At 37.4% G+C, this 22,949-nt stretch overlaps 1 protein-coding gene across 7 annotated transcripts in view; it reads right to left on the bottom strand.

Annotated features, from left to right (window-relative positions):
- Positions 1-22,949, bottom strand: part of LOC121512582 (cAMP-specific 3',5'-cyclic phosphodiesterase 4D-like) — a 129,369-nt gene that overhangs the window by 55,857 nt on the left and 50,563 nt on the right. Inside the window, exon 1 of one of the 7 annotated variants that reach the window (XM_041791926.1) lies at positions 9,985-10,001. The exons of the other annotated variants lie outside the window; for them this stretch is intronic. The gene's annotated coding sequence lies outside the window, so the exon portion shown is untranslated. Of the gene's footprint in view, positions 1-9,984; positions 10,002-22,949 lie in introns of those variants that run through there. 7 annotated transcript variants of the gene reach the window in all.

Raw genomic sequence — 22,949 nt, 5'->3', positions numbered from 1 at the left:
CCGAATTGTTGCAGAGAGCAGTGACTCTGCAGGATAGTGTCAGAACCAATGACCCTTTCCTCTGGCAGTGTGAGAGCTTTTGGAGTCCCCTGAGGTTGCTGTAGAAGTTGAGGACAGCCCACCAAGTCCTCTGGAGCTGTCAGGGAATATTTTGTGTATGGAGCATCCAAAGCCAGGACACATGCAGGAGGTCATCTTAAAAAGTCTGTTTTTCAGAGGCTGATCCTTTTATCCAGATATCTAAGACACAGTAGGAGCGGCGAGTGGCCACTTCTGGGCTTTGCAAGACTGAAATTTCTCCAACATGTAGCCGGTTAGAGATGAACATTTTGTTGTGCTCCAACTTGCCAAAAAGAGATCTGACTCCACTGTGTGGCTGGCGGGTGTTTTTGAGTCTGGCAGAGCTAGCTTTGCTCAGCCTTCATTGACACGTGAGATGAATGGGCCACCTGACCCAACACCCTCCTTCTGTTGCCCTGCAGCTACATCATTACAGGGGGTTATTGTTAGAGTTGGTGCTGGGCAGGCTGGAGAGGGGCGTATGAGGGGAGCTGTAGGGCATGTAAGAATTCACAGTAAAACCTGTGGCACCACAAACAGTCTCACACTTATGAAAACACAAACGGTAAACTGATTTTCAGTATTTTTTGGGAGCTTGAGAGTTATGCAGTGTAATGGTGTTATACTGGGGAGGCAACTATTAATCTTTCTGATTTTAGATCAAGCAACAGATTTTCTTATGGTTCATACATTTAAGATATAAATTCAAGAGCACACAATGATGTCGTAGATGTCTTGTTTTGGTTAACCTAGAGTCTAGATCAAAAAATGTCTGTCATGTGGGCTTTAGCCAAAGTTTTCCATTCTGTCTCTTCTTGCTTAAAGCTCCAGTGGAGTTTTTTTTTTTTTTTGTTGGTTAGGAAAAAAACCTAAAGTAGTATTATTGATAACTCTTTATGACCTACAAAAACAAACAAGACAAACAACTCGTAGCACATCTATCTGTCTCAATTTGCATGCTACACCATTGCTCCAACTGTTCTTTTTATTTCTCTTAGGTGAGAAGTAAGATTCTTAGGTGGGTCGAAAACTGGTGCCATGGAACCAGATTTTCTATAAAATCCAAAAATGTTGCCCTCAGTCATCATTCAGGGACATTTCCTGCATTCCCTTCTGCTGCAGTTGGATGTCGGAGCTGAGAATGACATAACACTCAAGTTGAGTTAAATACTTTTCATTTGCTACGAGCTTGTGGGAGTAAGTGGCAGAGCCAGAAAACAACTGGGGCTGTTGAAACACGCCCACCTGCTCCATGATCCTCAATCAAAGTAAGCTCTCTTAAAGCACTCCTCTGTGCTCATATTAAACAAGATAATACAGGAGATGCGTCACATGTTGCTGTTAGAATCATTCACTGAGAAATCATGGTTTAATTGCCAATTTGTCAGCCACAGTAGCCAATTCTGCGTAACATGTTTGAATATGAGTCGGTAGCCATAAAAGCTCCATAAAACTAAAACTTGTAAATAAGTCAAAATGCACAGCCTTAATACTCTTGTTATTGTGTTCTAGGCCTAACACCACGCATGCACACTGTCATGCAGAGATGCTGAGCTCATTTGCAGTTATTTAGGGGAAAACAGCCCTTTCCATGCAAACTGGCCTTACTGCATTATGCATCTAATGATGAGGACAGAAATGTCATTGCATAAATAGAGATTAGCCTACTGATTGAAGTGCACTGCAGGTTTCATGACGCATGAACTTTCCTGAGATCAGGAAACAATTTCACTTCTGCATGACTATAAAATTAATGATTTGTAAATAAGGTAAAAAAAAAAAAAAAAGTTACTTCAACACTGATATTACTAAGCCATAACCAGGAGTAAAATCAGTCTGAGACTCCCAGTTGCTTTTTTATCAATGTGTGGCACCATTACACATGACGAGGATGTGGTTGTTTTCTTAGGTTTTCCTTCTTTCAGAGAGGAAACTTGATCAGGGTAGTGCTTCAGTGAACATATCAATATTGCCTTTAATTCAAAACATTGTTAGTTATTCTGAATATTTAACATGGATCGTCAGAGCCCATGCGGGATGCGGGTGGGATTTGACACACCTGTCGCGGGTGCAGGCAGCAGTGGATAGCAAACACACTCCAGGTTGCGGGTGGTATGGTCAAAAATCCTGCGGGAGCAGGATTAAGAAGAGACGCCCTTTTCAGGGCTCTAGTCTATTGTATATAAACACTAATCACTCATGTTAAGCACAAACCCACACAGACTGATTTTGATCACGTATCTCCAAAATCAACACAAGCCAAATGTTCCTCACAGGAGTTAAAAAAAAAAAAAAAGCACTAGGTATCCTTAATACCGTAGATGCAGCTTAAAAAATCGTAGTTACTTTGTTAAACAGAAAAATAATAAGAGCCTCAGTCTTAATACAAAAAGACAAGCTGTCTGTAACAGCGGCCTCCTCATCCAGAGACACAGCAATCTGGGACAGAGTGGGAAAAAAAGCAGGTTAAAGTAACCAACATCTAAGGCAGTAATGATGCCAATTTTAAAACAATGATTATACATGCAACATTTTATCTGAAGCCATTTTAACCATCATCTAATACATATGAACTAGTGAATAAGAGGCATCTTATACTCTGTCGTCTTATATTTGTGCCAATACAGTACTATGGAGGACAAACTGAGAAGACGGCATACAGTATTAGCATTAATTTATGCCCAGGGCTTATCATGGAGGATCCACATGTTCATGCTCTTGCTTCCTCAAGTCTACAAGAAAAAAGGAAACCCAAACTACTTCTTTAAGAGTTAAGAGTGAAAATGATATTTCTAGAGAAGTGTGAAAATAAATTTCACAACTTCTCGGCATTATTAACTTTTCACACATAAAAGGCCAGCAAGCAAGAAGCTTTAACATGGCAAAAAGCTTTAGCAAATACACTACGGACTCATAGGTGAGATTACACCCCTGCTATATACACATGCTTGTTCTCCATCTGAAATACAGCCACAGCAATTTAACCTGCAGGATACAGCAGTGAGATCTCACCAATACAGAACTGTTAAAATTCTGTGCAATACAAAAAATCTTCTTGTTAGTTCAAGTGATGCCACATTCAAATCTAGTGGAGATTATTTATACTTTTAGTCTAAGAGGCTTTATTGCTGTTCAAACTAATTCAAAACACTTTCAAAAGACTTGTAGTGTCTTTTTAAGCAAGAAGAGAATAACAGAACAACGACTAGTATGAAAGACAAAGTAAATGCAACACAATACAGATATGGACCAACTCTGCAAAGAGGAACTGCGGTTTAGATTAGATCAACAATACATGACTCATACCCACTGCATAGCCTCTGTTTCTATCTGTCAGTACTTAAAAGAACAAACATATAACAAACACTTAAACAATTAAACCATGAAACATTTCAGCTTCACTTAAAAAGGACAATATTGTGTGGCAATAGTCAAAGCCAACCACAACCACTTCCCTAAGCACAATGTGAGCAGTGCGAGCCAAAAACACAAAAAGAGGATGCTGTGTAAACAAACACTATCTTCTAAATGTGATATCACTCGTTCAACATTAATGTGGTCGTGCATTTATGTGAGCTATGTCATGACAATAAACTGAGGTAATTTTAAGTGTATAAACAGATTTAGGGACCTGATTCAACAAGCCCAGGAGAAAAAAACAAGTGCAACCAACAAGCCTACATCATAACATTATTCCTTCAGGGTTCTGTCATCTTTACTGTGGGTGGCACCAAAGATAGGCTAGCATCATAACTCAGACCTCCACTCTGATTTTCCTGTTAACTTTTAAGCTCCAGCCCTCTGTTTTGAAGAGATGAAAGTGATAAGTGATGACTGAGGAGACAGCCGCTGAATATAAGCTAAACAACGTTGTTTGTTAAGCTAACCTCAACACGGGATCAAGCCATGGTCGTCAAGATACACCTGTGGAGTGCAACAGACTTGGATTTGTCAGCAAAACGACAACAACTAAGATAACTAATGCAATCGCTAAATGGGTCGCCAAAGACACATCAAAATTGTTTATAAAGTTTATGGATATTATTGCTCAGCATTCAAAATATTGTCATTTACAAACTAATACAACTAAGCTGAGATGTTTGATAAAGTTAACTATACTTTTACTTGTTTTAAATCAAATCAAAGTACAGTTAATGATAGTATATACAATGTATGGTTAATCACAGCATATTTGTGTGATTAACTAGATAATTTTTTAACCAATTACCAGTACTACTTCTTAGTATGTATAATAATTAGACACAGACAGGTGCAACCATCTGTTGAAAACTCATCTAAACAATATACATAAAACAATAAAAAAGTACACTTTTCAGAGATAGATGCCTTAATTCTTGATGTACTAGTTTTTCTAAAATTAGTAATTGAAATTCCAACTCTGGACAGGAAGGTTTTCATGTTTACTGTGAATTCAAATTTAAAAACCAATATTGTTACCCCTTAAACAAAGCCATATTATATCATTCCTTCAAACAGCGCAGAGACTACTCCAGCAGAAAAAAGACTTGGCATCTCTCTTAACACAGTACCACCACATCAATACCAATATCACAGGCCAGTGTGGATTTGTTGCATCATCACAGTAACTGCAAACCAATACTCATTAAAACAACAGTCAGCGCCAAACGCTTCAGGGTGAAATCGGGTTCATGACACCATGAAGTCAAAGTAAATATTTACTGTAAACTATATGGACTGGGTTGGAATTGGACTGATACTGTTATTAAATATCTAATATAAATGTAACTTTTACAACCTTGACTGAAATGCTATTAGATAAAGCTTTTGAGGCACATTTATAAATGGTAGATTATTCTAACAGGAAATGAACCCACAATTATGGGTATTAAGACAACTTTGTGTTACATTTTAAGAGTATCAAACTCAAAGGACCCTAGCTCCTCCTTTTTAGGCCTCACTCTTCATGTGATTTATTCTGTCACACATAATGAAATATGCTTATTTTGGATTAAATTCATCTGAAAAGTGTTCTTTGAGTTAAAGAGTTGAGGAAGCATTGTCATCAGAATTTCAAAGAAATTTGTTGGCTGAATAAGCTACACGGTTAGGTGAATGAAAGAAGACCAGCGAGAGGAGGCAGAGGTTTGGATTTTGCAAGGCTCTCTACATGTGACTAAAAATAACTGTCATGTGAATGAAATACACTGTTATATAATTGTCTCAGGATAACTCTGGGGTTTCTAACATTTATCAAACTTGTTTTCTTTCACTGAGCTATACTCTTGTGTTTATGTGCAATGGATGTTTTACAGTGAACTACAGGGTTAAGGTGATACAATGGTAAGACACCAAGGCTTGATAATATCAAATGACTCATGAAAATAGTTATATGGATGCAGAAAATTATTTAATTTTACAATCTAAGAGTCCTTATTAAACAAAAACAGTCACAACAGTTTTAACTCGAAGATGCAACATTGTGAGTAATTTGTTGTTGAATGTGTTAAACCTATGAAACAAAACACTGTTGTTTGCTTATTAAGTCCACAACTGCTAACACTGTGACCCTCAATACTTTGTCTTTGTGAAGACTGAAAAATGAAAGCCTAAAAACACTGATTTATTTTCCTCCTTGAAGCTTTCCTTCAGTTCCCTCACATGACCTGCAGGTCATGCTGTGTATGGAAAATCTATTCTCCATGTCATGACCAGCCAACACTGCTTGCTTCCAAAAGTTTGAAACCAAAAGTAGGGCCCTATGAAATCCATTTATTTGTTGCCAAATTCTTGTTTTTTTTTCCAAATAACATTTTTTCCATTTTTTGGAATTCTCCTTTTAATCTTTCCACTAATTTTACCATAAAACGAGTGTCTTGTATATGTAAATTAATAAAATATTCACTAATTAAATAGAAATAACTTTAAATTTATTGAAAAAGGGCCACATTTGGGACAGGAGCCGTTGTTTGGACAACCCTGATATTAAATAATTATAACCAGTGTAACAGTCACATATTTTCAACATTTTAAGACACATCCACGTTTATAATCACACCCTAGCTGATGTTTATAATGTAAATGAAGAAATCCTTCTGTTCTCTCAAACACAGAGTGATAGTAACTTAGTAAGAAGGTCACATTAAAGTTAAATGGTTAAAAGTAAACCTGTTACCTAAATTTTTCTTTACTCTCTCAGTCTGTAACAGTCCATGCAGTTTGATGCTGCATTGTTCTACTTCTGACTGTAACGGTTCTCTCCTCATCTCTCTCCATCCTGGTTGTCTGTCCGTCTGCATCATATCAGACCGCTACGTTAATGCAGACACATACTGGCTCGTTAAGCAACCAAAGGGAACTACAGTATCTACGGGAGGAATAATTAAGCTAACTGATACTCGAATGTAACATCATATAGAATACAGGATGTGGTCAAATCTCGAGTCAGTTTGACTCAAGCTTGAAGCCTCCCTCTCTCTGTGACTGGAATTTTCTTGTAGGTATAACATTATGTCGCGAGGTACTGGCCCGTGTTGAGCTACATGATGTTTGCCAGTGTTTCGAGCAGCTGCTTTGACATGCTTTGTGTTGTTTGGGAGGGGGCGGGGTGAGTGTTTGTGAAGTGAGGTACAAGTTGTGCCACGCTTTAGTGACCCCTTGGAACATATTCCTCAGATATACGTTCCTCTTTCTAAAAAACACAGCATTTCAGCCAAATTCATTCAACTCCCATGATTTCCACGTTCAATAGTAAACTCCGTTTTAATTGGCCAATTCTGCAATTCCATCTGCGATTCCGTTAACGCGGAAATCATAGGGCCATACAAAAGAAAAACACTCTTGCATCTCCATTCTGTTGCCACATTTTATTTGCATCTGCATAAACAAAAAATAAAACTGAACAACCCTGAAATATTTTAGATTATTTGACACATCAAACACCAATGTAGGCATTATCACGCTCAGCTTAATATAATGAGCACAATCTGTTCAAGCTTTAAAGAGCCACATGGTGCCTGTTTTCAGTCATGAGGGATGAGCATAAATGAAGTAACATCAATAGGAATCATCCTTGTGTTTACTGTAAGCTCCCTGAACTCTGATAAATTAAAACCTCGGGTAAGACACACAGACCATCAGCTGCCCGATCCTTTACCCATCTATCTGACCTGCACCAGGCCTGCTGAATGCAGAACTGAACACCTAAGGCACAAACAAGCCATCCTCTTTCCATGCAAAGACAATGAGGCCCATTGATATGAAACCGATCCCAACGTCAACAAAACCGTGGTTCCCCACTTACCTTCTCATCAGACAATAAACCTTTTTTCTGCATCAGCAAACCCATGACACACATTTGATGACGTGGAAAAGCAGATCTTCTAAAACTGAGACATGCTTTATCAATTTTCAGCCCCTAAAACAAATGCATGTGCTTTAATTTGTTAGAGTTCAACAGGTTCAGAGTTTTAAAAAGAAGCTCTGCTCAACATCTCTGAATCATAGCCTACATATCTCAGTTCAACTACGACTCCTCATGCAACGGTATCCTGTAAACAGTGACCTGTAAAGGCCTTTTGATATTTCCTTTACCTGGGTGTGTGTGCCAAGGTGAAACGCCTCTGCAGTGCTATGCTCCGGTTCATGAGAAGCTTGCGGAACAGCACAGGAGAGTGGCGGGGCGAGTTCCGAGGAGAGTCACAGGGGGACATCCTTGGAGATCCACAAGGCGAGCTGGTCGTTGACCGTGGTTTCAGCTGGATGGGCTGAGGGCTGCTGAGTGGGAAGCAGCCAGCTTCCCTGGAGCTTTCCCAGAGCGCCTCACTCATGCTGTTGTTAAAATGACTTATCAAAGCCTGAGCGCCAATGATAATATCTAATGCAGCACTCTAAATCCCAACAGGTATGTCCAGGTCGTCCATCTCAAAGAAGCCGTATTCTTCAAAGGTAATCACAAAACAGTCTCTGTAGTCTGTCTTGCAATGTGCACTACATGCTCATACACACTTCTGATAGTCTCTTTTACTTTACAGCTTGCAAAACTTCATTACCTTTCTCAACAGAGCTATCTGCAACACTGATGGACACTGACATAAGTGCAGCAGTGAGCCCTCCCCTCAGCAGAAAGCTGTGTTTACATAGCACTGAGCCCTGCCTAAATATGGCCAGGCCTGAATTATAGCGTTGTTAGCTCATAACACGGCTGAAGAAGCTGTGTCCAGCACCCCCTTCATGCAAGAGTAAACCAACATACATTTGTTTCCTTCCTCTGCCCAACAGTGCAGAAACATTAAGCCATGATTACATCTATGCCTGTGTAGACACATGCCAGAGCTGTGATGGACGTAAGGCTGCAGCTTGGAAAGATTTTCTTCATGCTGGTCAGTGGGGCCCCTCTCTGTCTAAAAACAGAGCCTGCCTAAGATAAAAGATAACAGGAACCCAGGAAATGTCACTCCAGCTTTAAGCTGTTCCTCAAGTGAATAGTGCTTTCTCCCAGGGGCTTAGGGGTAATGGAAAAAAATGAGATCAAGCAGAGTTTCATCTTTGACCCACAGAGAGCCAGTGACCTAAACTTCAACACCCAAAACAAAACCCAGCAAAAGAGCCATAATACACAAACTGAAGCCCTAAATCTGCTTACGCCTAAACATTTCCCTCAGATAAGCAGCATTCTGTAAACACATAATCTCATACCTTATATAAAGTTCAGGTCATAAAGTTTGCAATGTTTGGATTTGTGCCACCTTCATGTAAGTGAAAGGAGTATTTGTCTGGATGCTTATCACGATGCAAGATGGTAGCAGATAAGAGCAAATACGACCCTTATGTTAGAATATTATGACGTCTGACGTGGATTAAGAAAATCGAACTGCCAAAAGAGGACCCTGTGCCTATTTTAACATGTTTTATAACTGCTTCATTCATTACATGAAGTTTTTGAATGCAAGAACATCTTTCTTTATACTCCCTTATGGTCTACTTTTCTTCATGGCTGTCTTATCTCTGCATTGCACACATATCAACTGTCAATTAAACAGAGACTTCATTGCCTTTGTGTTTGAGGTTTTATGATGATAAAGTGGGGTCTCTACAGGTATTTTTCTCTATTTAACATACCATCAGCCCACCCACGTAAAAAAAAACAAAACTCAAGCTTTCATTAAACTTAAAATGATCAAACACTGTTATGAATAAAGCCAATACTTCAAAATATGTGCAGTACCTAAATGGTAAAACATAAAAATACTCCCAAATGTAGTTTTCACTTTGTGTTTATGTTGCTCTGAAATAAAACATGTAAATATAAGGCAGCATGGTTCTTTCAGGTAGTGATTTTAAGAGTACTAAGTGAATCCAGGAAGGGTGACTTTATTGAGCTGAAAAACAAAGTCCACTGCTGTTGCATAAAATCCTGCCAAAGTGACCAGCAGATGGTGCCCACACACAGCAACAAACACAAACAACCCCTATCATGAAACATATCACACACCTTTAACTCAGGATGAGGAAATGTCAAATCATCCCAGGGGTCTGACTTTGAAAATTTTAATTAGTTAATGTTTACTAGCACTGGAGGCCCCAGACCCTTTCCAACCTCTCACCCAGAAAATAGTCCACATCATCTGCTAACCCCGTCTACCCTCTTGTCTGTGACTGAATAAGGAGTTGGCTGAGTGGGAGAAAAGAGTTTAAAACATAAAAACTGTAGACAGCGTGGGCCCAGTCAATCAAACTGTTACCATTATGAGTCAATGGGGTGGAGAGACGAGAAGCTGAATCCCATTTCTTTTCTTTAAGTGACTAATGCTGGGATATGTGCAACTATTTATTCAGCTGAGTCACATACCCATCTTCCTCCCACAAACACCACACAGTCCAACACACACACATCATTTTACACACTCATTTTAAAACACACAGGGACACACCTGCGTTCAGTACCTGAAAAGCCTCTGGAGTCAACAAAGAGCGCACCTATTTATCCTTAAAGCTCCAATATCTGTAGATGTAACTGCATCACAATGCCGCTCACGCTCTCCATCAAGGACTATGGACAAAAAGAGATGGAAAAACCAAACGGTTTAAATACAGTTTCATTTAACTGAGACTATTCTCTCTTCCTAAGCCAACAGAATTGAAAGCGCCTCTCTCAAGAATGTGGAAAAAAATCTTCAAAAGTGTGTAATTTCAGCGTAATAAAGGATTCAGGTGCCTTGTACAAGAGCAGTTAAAGGAACTTGGATTTAAATGGATTTAAAGATTAGATCAAATATGCAACATGCACCTTATTCACAAAAACTACACATTTTGTTCCAGTGATTCTTCAAACAGTTCAAGAAATGAGCTTTTTAAAGTGCAGTAAGTGGGTTAGGTCAGAGGGCTCTGTCTAGGTCTACATTCATGTTGCATATAAAATCAAAGCTATGAGAACTTGACCAGGAAAATTCCCCCAAGACTCTCCTTTAGTCAACTCTAAAAGAAAACATATAAATGAATGATGTATTACACAGACAGGGTTGACCTTTGCCAAAGTAATGCCCTAAGAAGACTCTGGTAAGGTCCCCTTACAGTTCAACCCCACTTCCCTGCCCGCAACCACCATTGCGCCAACATACTCACTTAACATTACTCATATAAAATTATCTTTAAATGTCTACATAAATGTTATCACAAATAAATACAGTGTAGCCTATTTGCAATTTGTAATTTAGCCCAAGATAGACAGATAGATAGACAGACAGACAGACAGACAGACAGACAGATAGATAGAAACGATGAAATTGAACACACTAAAAAACTAAAGTTATCTTGGCCTCAACATCAGCACAACAGATAACTTTTATAAAGAGACAAGGCAAAAATGGCTTTTTATAGCATTAAAAGGAGCATCAAATTAGAAATTCCAATCAAAATCTGGATCAAAATATCAGAATCAGTTATAGAGCCCATTGCCCTTTATGGTTACAAGGTCTGGTGTCCACTTGCCGACCAAGACTTTACAAAATGGGACAAACATCAGATTGATATTCTGCATGCAGAATTCATATAATTACTTACAGCCCATGAACAAACCAAAGTCTTGTATCAAATCATATTAGGACCCCGTTGGTCCCAAAGTGGACCATTTTATGTCTACAAGTGGGACCATAGCAGTCTGTATGTTAAATAGACAAAGATTCCATGTGCTATACATATCAAAATGATATCCATCCTTTTGTGAATTTTTTAATGTTGGGGCTCGAGACTAAGGTTTTTTGCCTCTGTCCCTAAAAATCAATTTTGATTATTTCCAAGTGAATCTAAATCATCTCCCAAAAAAGATACCTCAAAAAGTCCACCAGCAGGCTTGAACTGGGAGATGGACCCCCTAAGGCTATTGAGTTAATGACAGTTGCCTAAGGCTCTTTAGTTAATGAGGAGAGAGGGTGATGTTTTTGAGGCTAAAGGTAAAAAAGGCCCACCTCTAACAGACAAACCAAAGGGAAACACTGGAAGAGTGGATGAGCTCCTTAATCAGGGCATCATAAGGAAGCAGTTTCTTGGAACCGAACATCAAATTCAGCCTTCTCACCGTAATGCTGTCAACATTTTTTCTACTTTGGTACTTTATCAATGCTTTAAATGATACAATAGCCATTGTTTTTACATCCAGTAGTTCAGGATGCACCAGTCCGATCCTGATATTGGTTATCAGTCCAATTCTGACTCAAAGAAACCTGGCATCCGTTACAATGGGCCAATCCATGGGGCTGATCCTTGAAGCTGATCTACACAGCTCAGTTCCGAAGTATCTTGTGTTTACACCTAACATGTGCATGTGCCACACATGAGGTGGAGATGCACACAGCAGTGAGTGAACATAAAGCAGTGATTCAGAGAAATCAGGTATCATATTATGTTATTCTCCACAGCAGCTGCACCATGATAAACTTGGAAATACATGTTGAAACAAATATGCATGAAGCAACAGGATTTTTTATGTTCATCACCACATCACAAATACATTTTACTAAGTCCCTTTAGTCCCTTTTGTGGTGTCTGTTGCAGATGTATAGAGGGCAGAGGACAGATACAGCACCTGGTCCCTTTGTTTTCAATGAGTCCCAGCCTTTGTACTGTTGAGTGTGAACCTCATATCACTGTGGTATTGAAACGGCTATCAACTTAATTTGTAAAATAATATTATACAAATTTCAATATTATTTAAATTTAAATAATATTCGGGTATGGTGACAACACTATTTCACTGTCAAGATGCAGTGCTTGGGGTTTCTGCCAGAGCAAAAGTTTCAATTTACAGTTGCATTTAAATAATTTAAACTCCTGAACATTCATTAATGAGGGACATGCACAATTTGAGAGGCTCTGACTAAAATTATGAAAAGGGCTCCCCTTAAAACAAACAAACAAACAAACAAAATTCTGGTTCCACAAAGACACTCTTTGTAGGATTATCTCCCTCATAGCTTTTGTCCAATAAAATAGTTTTTTACAAAAAGAAAAAAAAAAATCACACCTGTACTTTCATTTTTTTAAAAATCGTTTAATAAATAAGTGATTGTTTCATAATTTGCAAGTTATGATTGTTATTTTCACAGTGGAGATTTTCTACATAGTAGTTCTGCTGTTCAACTCCAACTACCCTTTCCGGTCTGTCAAATACTAAAATGATTTGAAACAGTAAAAAGGGGAAAATGAACAAGGCTACTGAGAGAAAAGCTATGCACAGAGTGATGATAAGCTCGTCCAGATGGATGCATCATGTCCCAGCCAGCTCCTGGGGAAGAGGAGCCAGGAACATGAAGAGGCTCATTCTGGACAACTTCCTCTGGAAAAGGCCAAGAGCTGGGATGACAGCCAGAATCCTATGTTGTAGAGAGACTCTCACCAGGATTTTGATGCTCTCCTGCTAATCAAAGGACTTACAGATCCCCCTAGATTTGAATCTGTAGGTGTCTATTTTCCATGTTAGGTTTTTGCTGTGACGACTTGTAGTGGAGCATTAGCTGCACTTTGTTTTTGTCTGTAACTAATAAATTATGAAACTGAATATGTCACCACAAATACTTTACAACCAGGCTAAACATTCTTCAAGGTTTTTTTCATCTTCACAATTGTGATCTAAACACCATTATTTTAGATTAACTATTTTTGTTGGGATACAGACTGTGCTAAGTACTTTTAAATCAGGAATATTAATATATTATTAAGGACAGTTGCTGCTTAAGGTGCTGCAAATTCAATGACTCATCATATTTTGCTGTAGCTGTGTACTAAATATGAGGCTATAAAAAGAGGTGAGAGATAGTAAAATAGCAGTAACAACTTATAATGTGTTACATGAGTAATGGCAAAAACACACTACAACAAAAATAAATGCTATTACTTTATGCAAACCAACCTCTAAGTGCATTTAAATCCGAATCATTCATTTATTTATTCAGGACATTTGCTGCTAAGTTGCAGGTCAAGTGACTCATCATATTCTTCTGTAGGTGTAAACTTATTATGAGGCTAAATATAATAAAATAGCAGTAGCAAACAGTAATATGGTGCATGTGTGGCAAAAAACTCATTAATTTTACTCGTTGCTGCAAATTGATCGTTAACGCCATTTTCAGATTGGGGGCACTTTTGCTGTGTGCAGTTGTTTTGCATGTCAGCTCCGGCTTGCGCCATGAAGGCTTTTCTCCCAGCTGTCTGTGTCCTGAATGTTGACTGCTTCACTATGTTGTCACAGCCCTGCCTTTCCTCACAATATTCACCTAAAAAAATCTTCCCACATGGGACTTGATTCATCATACAGCCAAAGTGGGCAAGGACAATTCAGAATAAAGCATTCCATACTAATGAGGTGATTTTCTCCACAGATATGCCCAAAACAGGCTTTTACTTTGAAAAGCACACACCACAAGTGTACTTGTACAGTGTAGGCTATATCTTGCCTGTGACGTATTATATTGATGTGGAAACAGAAAGCTTTACCAATAATAGACTTTTTTTGGATAAGTTAAAAATAAGCTAAAAATATGTTTCTGATAACTAAAACTGACTAAAAGTGAGTTAAGTTTTTGTCACTGAGACTAAAATGAGACTAAAATGTGATTTAGGTTTTTGGACATTAAAATCCATGAAACTTCTCCACAATGTCCATGGACTATGTCCAATCTGTCAAAATACGGTGCAAACCTGGGATCCCAGCTTTGGCAGGGTGCATAGAAGACATTACCATGACCCTGTACCAGATTCGGGCAAAAGAGAGTAAATGCTTGGACTCAATGTAAAGTTTTAAATGTGAAGCCTTTTATGGGCTAAAACTAGACTAAAATGTTTTTGAGGTTTTTGTCGACTAAAACTAGTCTAAAACTAAAAAGGGTAGAAATGACTAAAATGTGACTGTACTAAAAGGCATTTAATCTAAAGATTATGACGGAGACTTAAATTAAAAATAGCTGTCTAAATGAATACTGGGTCACTCTCATGATGAATGGCTGGACTGGACTTCAGCAAGAAAGAGATCCAACCATGATATCTTCTATCACACAGCATCAGATCTGTGAGGGTCTTTTGTATCTCCTTGGCTCCCAGAAGCTCCTCAATGATAACAATATGTTATTTAAACAAGACACCTGCTAAGGCTCTACCTGTGCCTGGTGACCTTGTGTGCAAATGAGGTAGCAACAACAGAGTCTGTATTGTTAAAAGTGCAAACTCAAAAGTCAAGGAGGAAAACATGATTGGCCAATTGTTAGGGCCCAATGAGGACCAAAAGTGCCAAGGAGGACTGGGGCCCTAGCTGTTGGGTCATGCACGATATGTGAAGCTGAGCTTCTGGGTGGGCGACCAGGGTTCGAGTCTAACCAGTGGCCCTTTTAACATATGTTCTGCCTCTCTCACCCTGATTTTTTATGCAATCCATTGTCCTGTCCTCTCAAAATAAAGGCAAAAAGCCAACAAAAAGAAATATTAAAGAATGCAGCTTTAAGTATAATTTAAAAATGTACTTAAAATTAAGAAACAATTGTGATTAATTATTGTAGAAAAAAAAATTATGATTACCAATTATCAATTCATATCTTGCAACCTCTAGCTGATGTCAACATTAATTAGTAACAAGCCTTAGTGCTTTACATGGTTGAAATTACAGTAAGACCCAAGAAGGTTACTTGTGATGGGTTTGTAGAATATAAAAGGGTAAACATTTTTTATTTTCTATGTAAAATGAAATGATGGTGCTCTGTATGATTCAAACAGCGTTTTGAGTAAGTTGAGGAAAAAACGGGCTGTGTAGGCCATATGGCACATAATTTGTACAGCAAACACAGTTGATTTAGCAGTGCCATTACAATGTTTACTGATTAAGCCAAAGACCAAAAGTCAACAGTAGCAGAGGCACAAGAAAACACTATGCACAAAGGATGGGATAACTTGTATAGAAAAAGACAGATAAAAAAACCCCTACATTTATGTTTTGATTTCTTTTTGTCCAAACAGGAGCAGTGAGGCCTCTCTAAAGGGAATTGTAGTCCAGCATAATACATAAGAGTGCAATTAAATATTGCACTGAGTTTTCATGAGTAATGATGAAAGTCATCATCAGTCGAGTTAGTTGTTGTGATTTCAACTTTGGGGCAACAATCACACAACCTCACTTGCAAGGTTTGAACAAAACACCACTAAAACATAGCATCATTTTGTCCCATCCCATATTACAAAATGCCAAGTTAAACTTCAGTTCCTGTGAGTTAGAGTGTGATCTTTGTATGACTTGTTAAGGAGGTGTTAAAAAAGTTATTATACCCAGGACAAATTCTGAATCTTAATGCAATAAGAAATGACACCAATGTTAACACTCCATGTCCTAATAGTCTGTCAGCCTCTCAGCAGTTCTGTTCTACAAAGACAGTGTGAGGGGTGTAAGAAATGTTATGTTCTGCTCCTGAAGAAAGCGAGAGTGGTGTCTTTTCCTTTTATTGTTCTTTTACCTATCTTATATTAAATCACAGACTCATTAATATTCTCCTGTTTGTCACAATAGTCAAAATATCCATCAATCAAACACTGTCAAGGGTTTACTTACCACTACCAGCATCACTAAAGCACTTAAATGGCCGTTAGCTGCTGAGCAACATGTGGCTTTACAAAAACACATTACCTTATGAGAAAAGATGGGCAGAGCTTGAAAAGACCATTTCACAAACACCTTTATTGTTAAAGTTCACATTACTCCTATTTTACATCACCTTTCAGAAAGGGATGCATTGATTATGGATATTATAGCTGATACAAATAACAATGCTGAAATGAAGAATAACATAAAATGACAATATAGCCAACGCAGATATGTTTTTCCATTGCTTCTTTTGGTTTAGCACTCCCACTGTGCTAACATTTTTTGTGTTTGACCATGAAAACAGATCAGACTTTGTCCAAACGTGACTTTGTCTGCTTAGTAAAAAATCTCTTCTTTGATTCAACAGCAGAGCGTACTGGATGGCAGCATTAAAGTTGGGACACAAAAGATTAACACAGGCTACAGGTATCTATTCATGTCACATTATTTAGCAAAAGCTGAAAACTGCAGGGACAGATGTTAAACAGATGCACTGGTGCAATCCTACTTTCAGCCTTACACAGGCACAGATTCAGCCACACAAGAAGGCAGATTTTATCTCAAGCATGGTCTATATACTTCAGATTTCATTTTAAGTTATTGATGTGAGTTAATTACCATCTAAAAACCTCTCACATTTACCTAGTTGGTCTAAAAAAGAAAAGGTTGATGACTATAGAAGGTGAAACTTAAAAAACATACAAAAACAAAAAAAGAAGATCTTCACTAGTTGAAAGATGTAGTAAAAAACAAACAAAAAAATCAACAAGGGTGCTCTTTGATTGTTTATTGGTATCAGGTCCTGAAACAAACATGAGGTGAGAACAAAATTGAGATTTTCAAGACAGTTTAAAATAACGGCCTACTAGTCATTTTTAAATTAAGTTTTCTTAATTTAAATTTTTAGACAACAAATTAAAGATTAGCAGCAGTTTGATCAGAATTGATGTCACTTTGGGGGATAGGCTTTATTTAGAATCTGCATATGTTCTTGACTGCTGGGAGGTGGAATGTTTAACACCAGACAGTGAGGAAAGTAGCACCAGAATGTGTTAGTAAAACTGAGGAAAGTTCATTTACACATGTCCAATCTGCTTCTGTTAACATTCCTTTACACTGTTTCATTTACACTACACATTGCTCATCCACAGCAACGACAGGTGGTCAATCCTTAAGTTATCTGGAAAGGTTGTTATCAGAGCATTTCTTCAAACATCCACATAAAAATCATGTTCATCCTTCTTCTCTCATCAATATGCAGGAGAAGTTATGAAGACATGGAACAGACGGCAGGATCAGCTATTGTGGCAAGGGAGCTGTTAATTTCCAGCAATGAGAAAATACAAACAATGCTGAATAAATAACTGAGGCTGAGTGGGCTGTGCTGGTATCTTGTTTATTTTTTAATTCTTTGTCTCAGTCATATGTGAGGTTTTCCCATTTATCTGATGTATTATATTTTCAGTTCCAACAACCTCTTCAGTGAACAGTATAATAAGTTCTGTGAATTATTCAAATAAAACTGCAGTAAAAGCATCCATTCACAAAACACCACAGGGAGAAAGAGCTAATCCAAAACAAAGAGAGTCTCATGGATGAGCAAACCTTTTGGCAGACCCAAGGGTGCTGTTTTATTGATAATGTTTCAATGAGAAGGTCAGGTTTTGTTTTTCCCATTCTGAATGAAGATCCTGAGTGAAACTATGTGGCTGACTGTCACCAAAAAGGTCAGAACATTAGGGGGGTTCAGCCTTTTGGGAGAGGGATATTTATCCCATCACAATTTCTCTCTCTCAGATAAAAATACCACGACATTTGGAGACATGTGCTTTTTTTCTCCACTTGACATCTGCAGCATTAACAGTGAAAGGTTTTCAAATTAATCTTGTAGTTAATTGGTATAAAACTAGGACATTAGTGCTGTGTTTCATATTCTAGTCATTAAAGGGTAAACTTGAAAAATTGCAGAGAGGTGTGTAATATTCATCAGTGAAATCAAATGACAGTAAAATAAAAAATATGAGCAAATTGCTAATCAAAAATGAGCTGTAAAAGCAGACTTAAATTATTTTAATGCTGACCATCTAAGTTTCCACACATACTGTAATCATAAAATGTGGTCTGAAATAAAGAATTCAACTTTAATCAGCAAAATAATCCAATCATGTATCAATTAAACCTGAGCTTAAACTTACTGAAAAAATAGAATTCAGCTGCAGGAAACTCATTTGTCCACATCACAGTGCAGAAGCATTTCTTTCATTACAAACCACTGAGCCCACTGGCATTTATATTGAGTCAATATGTAATGTCAGGAGAATCTTCAGAGCTGTGTGCAAGAAACTTTTAGCTTAACAAGCCACAACCTGAGGGTGGGCCATACAGAAAAACTTTCAAGACTAAAAATAACAAGATTTTTTTCATTTCAAATCTTAGATTACTTTGTTTATGACTAGAGCAACCAAACTTAAATCATCCTATATTTTTCCAAATAAAGAAATATTGTGATTTAAAAATCAAGTCTTAAAAAATATGTGACTTTGGCAAAAAAAAAACAAAAAAAAAACAACAAAAAAAAAACCTGTCAATCCATGCATGAAATATTTACTTTATAGGCTGGTAAGAATGATAAATAACCAAATATAATCATCATGTGTGACTGCTCTGTAACACTTGTCATGCATTTACCTTATTCTAGTTTGAGTGTAATCTTGATTTTGATAACTATCAGCCAAAATAATTGATTTTAGCTAATTATCGCTAAAATAAAGTGCCAATATTGATAACTGGCCAAACGCCAAGTCTGAAGCATGCCAACATGCTGTGCTTGCACCCAGCCCCTTGGCACACTGTCAGTGACATGCATTTAGTAATCTACAGCCTCAAAGTCGGTGATCAAGCCTAAAGGCTATGAGAGGAATCATTTTGTAATAATATTTGATAAACTCCTTGATGGGCCATGTGTGCAACATAGCTTTTAAAGTTCTGTACATCTGTCTGTGTGAGTGCACTGGCATGTACAGTCATCAGTATTCCAGTCAGTCAAAATGTCAAACTTCCTTCAGAAGTTTTTTTTTAGCATCTTTTTGTTATTTATATAATTTATAAGTACCGATAACACAGAAGCACCAGTAAGATCTAAAATGATACATTTTGGATTTTGAAAAATACTGAACAAGTTCCTAACAAAACCAGTATCGATCGCTACATGTATTTACATACATTTGTGTTACTGTCTGTGATTAAAACAAAGTAAAATAAAGATAGGAATGTGTATGCTATATACAACCATCCTGATACAGGATATGCAGTGAATCTCCCTTTAATGTAATCCTCTCATATTGTTGACATGATTAATTGGGCTTTATTTACTACGAGTCTGTAACATAATTTTTTTAACAGATTGACAGCACTCAAAGAAAACATTCTTCTCAACTAGCTGTAGTTCTGGACAAAAACTCTAGTCTTCAGAGCCCACTTTAAATTTAAGAAATAAAGATGAAAAGGAAAAAAATTAAGTCAACTTGGGTCTATTGGTTCTGCTAACAATTCCATACCCCATAGAAGGTGAAGCACGTATTGCAATAATATACAGTGCTGAACAAATTTATTAGACCACCCTAACCCTAACCAAAGTAAGGTTTATGCCACAGCTGCCCTAAATTAACAGCATTGGTAATTACCAAATCATTTTTTATGTTTCTGCAATGGTTCATACACTAATATGTAGAAGCTCTTTAACCCAAATGATATTTTTAATGATAGAACATAATTATTATTGTTATCCATGAATTTTCAAATTTACTGATTCACAAAAAAAACTGAAAAAAATATTAAAGCACATCAATATTTCTTGATTAATATGTCAAATTATAGTTAGTTACTTGCATTCCTGAACAGAAAAATGAGTTTTAGTGGTTGAATGTTATGTTTGATTACAGTTTTTCTCCATTGGTTTGGCTCATTTCTTGAAACCAAAATTACATTCTCAAAATGACATGGACAAACCTCCAAACCACTTGGCAATTGTTCGCAACAGAATTGAATTTCTCCTTCATTTCATTAAATTGCAAATGTCTTAGTACATGTCTCAATGTCTCAGTACATCTTTGCAAATGATTAAGTACAGATAGCCTGCATTTAGCACAATTTCCAAGTGAATAGATCTTGTTGATCAAAACTGATAGTTCACTTCTCAGTCTAATGGTTGCTCTCTCCAAAGCATGTCAGTATCATTTCAGTGTATAAGTCATCACATGCACAATAATCTGTTCAACTGTCAAAATTAGTCAAGAATGGGGAGCAGGTGACCTAGTGGTTAAAGGTGCTCCCCATGTACACAGGCGGCCCGGGTTCAAATCTGGCCTGAGGCCCCTTGCCACATGTCTCTCCCCCACTCTTGACCCTGTGTCCGACTCTATCCACTGTCCTCCTCTATCTAATAAAGGCACAAAAATGCCCAAAAATAAATCTTTAAAAAATGAGTCAAGAACATACTGTAAAACCATTAATACCATACATGAAAATCTTACAGTTTTTTTTCCAATTGCTAAAACACAATTTTGCAAACTAGGCTGGTTTTATCAAAAATATTTAACACATTTCACAAAACCACACACCCAAACTGCAAAATACCTCACATATCCTGCAAAATGAAGCACTGCAGCCAAAACTACATATAGCATTATCAAAATCAAACTTTTGCACCAAATGACACACACTTCATTCAAATTACCAGATTTTTTGTCTAACCAACTACACACTGTTTGTCATAATGAAAAGCACTCTCATCTTTCATATGTTTTGTCATAATGCTAAAATAGTTCAAATTGTAGAAAATTCTTCAGATTGTTCACATGCACTGAAATATTTGCAGATACCAGATGCTGTTGAAACATTTATTTTTCTATTTTTCACCAAACAAGTCAGTGCAACATATGCACAACAGATATATTTACATTGGAATGAACAAAAATATGCTCACAAAAACAGTAACTTGAAAAATAAATTGCAGTAAAAATGTGTAGAAAAAATATATAGGAAAAAAAGAGGCAAGAAAAATAATTTGTTGGTTGGTTGATGACACGATCAACTAAGGTTGCTCTGATTTCGTTTGAAAGTTGTTGTCTTCTTTGGCCATGAACTCCTCTACCAGCTCTCCCCCTACCCCTCACTCTTCCTCCCCCTCTCATTCTCACCCTCTTCCTCTTCCTCTCTATGCAACATCTTCCATTGTTGTTATAAAAAAAGGTTCTCACCTGTGGTCTTTTTATGGTGCTTACTTCCTGATTGAAGTGGTAACAATTAACCATTGAGGTGTTTGGCTAAGTGGCACATATATCGGCCAGTTAGCTCATGTGTCGTTTTGAATGGCAGTGTTTCGAAATGACAAACATGTGACTTTATGTCAGATTGTTGTGTCTTATGCAGACAACCATGTTCAGTGCATTTAAAAAGTGCCATTTTGAATTGCAAAATATGTGTAAAGCAGAAAATGTGTTTAGAGTTTTAGAGACTTTAGAAGAGGTTTTGCTCTCTGTGTGTCAGTTTAAATAACTGTGCTATGCATGTCATTTTAGTGTGTTAGCAATTGGAAAAACTGTAATGTGTGTGAATAAAAAGTTACAATTTCCTTGGCAGTACGAGTGCAATGTGTGATGTCAAATCTTGGAGTCTACTCTTACCATGAATTCCTATTTTTTTTCCTCAGTTTTATACACAATTGTATTCTGTTAGCTTGACAAAAAAACTAGCACAGTAACCAGTGTCAATGAAGGACTGGGCTAAGACTGAGAGGTGGACATGAGGGATATTTCAATGGTCATCTGCCATAGTGACAAAACATCAAAACATTTTGAATTGCAGTGCTTACACAATGCCAAAAGGGCAATGCATTTTGGGGGCATTGACTCTTTATATGAGAATAGAATTTAGTTTTGGCAAATGAGTGAACTGTTTTGGGAGCGATATGAGCTTTTGCAGGTGTCAACCATGGTGTTATGCTGAACCATCCTGGTTATTTTGGCAAAAGCACCAAAAGTGTTGAGAACGTCCGGTCTGCTTTAAGAAATGAGCCAAAGCAACTGAGAAGGATCTTTGCATTTTTGGTGGCATTGACTGTTTATACGGGAAAGGAATTTAGTTTTGAAGCATAAGTGAACAGTTTTGGGAGAGATATGAGCTTTTGCAAGTGAGCTATGGTGTTGTGCTGAACAGTAAGACTGTTTGCCAAATGATCTTAGAGTTTTGAGAATGTAATTTTGGTTTCAAGAAATGAGCCAAACCAATGGAGAAAAACTGTAATTTCTGACTTCTCAGAGAAGCCCAGTGAGCCGGCTCAAATTTGTGAGAATTCAGTTTGAAATTCCTCATTCCTGTTCAAAATGGTAAAACGTGGAGAGCTCACTGAAAATGAAAGAGTCCACATTAAAGCACTTCTTGATGCTGGATGGTCTTTGAGACAAATATGACAGGTGGTCTAACAGATTTGTTAAGCACCATACTGCCAATATGTACTGTCGATATCAATAGTGCATATTGGCAGACACTTTTATATCAGCTGAGCTGATAGATAGTTAACGATTCAAGCTTTTACCTTCTAATACCAATAATATTATGCATTATATTCTCAGTGTTTCCAAGCCATAAAACCTTAGTACAAAGTATTATCTGGGGCAGCTAATATCTCCTTGAATTGCGATGAGTCACCCCAGCTATCTCCTCCACTGAAGGTGTAATTCACAACGAATACTGTGTTAATGACAGTCCTCCAATTTTCTCTTCTTATGCATCT

This window comes from Cheilinus undulatus, linkage group 7 (genome assembly GCF_018320785.1).
Source record: "Cheilinus undulatus linkage group 7, ASM1832078v1, whole genome shotgun sequence".
Classification (NCBI taxonomy): domain Eukaryota; kingdom Metazoa; phylum Chordata; class Actinopteri; order Labriformes; family Labridae; genus Cheilinus; species Cheilinus undulatus.
The sequence above is the reverse complement of the archived record's forward strand: the minus strand, read 5'-3'. Positions and strand labels throughout refer to the sequence as shown.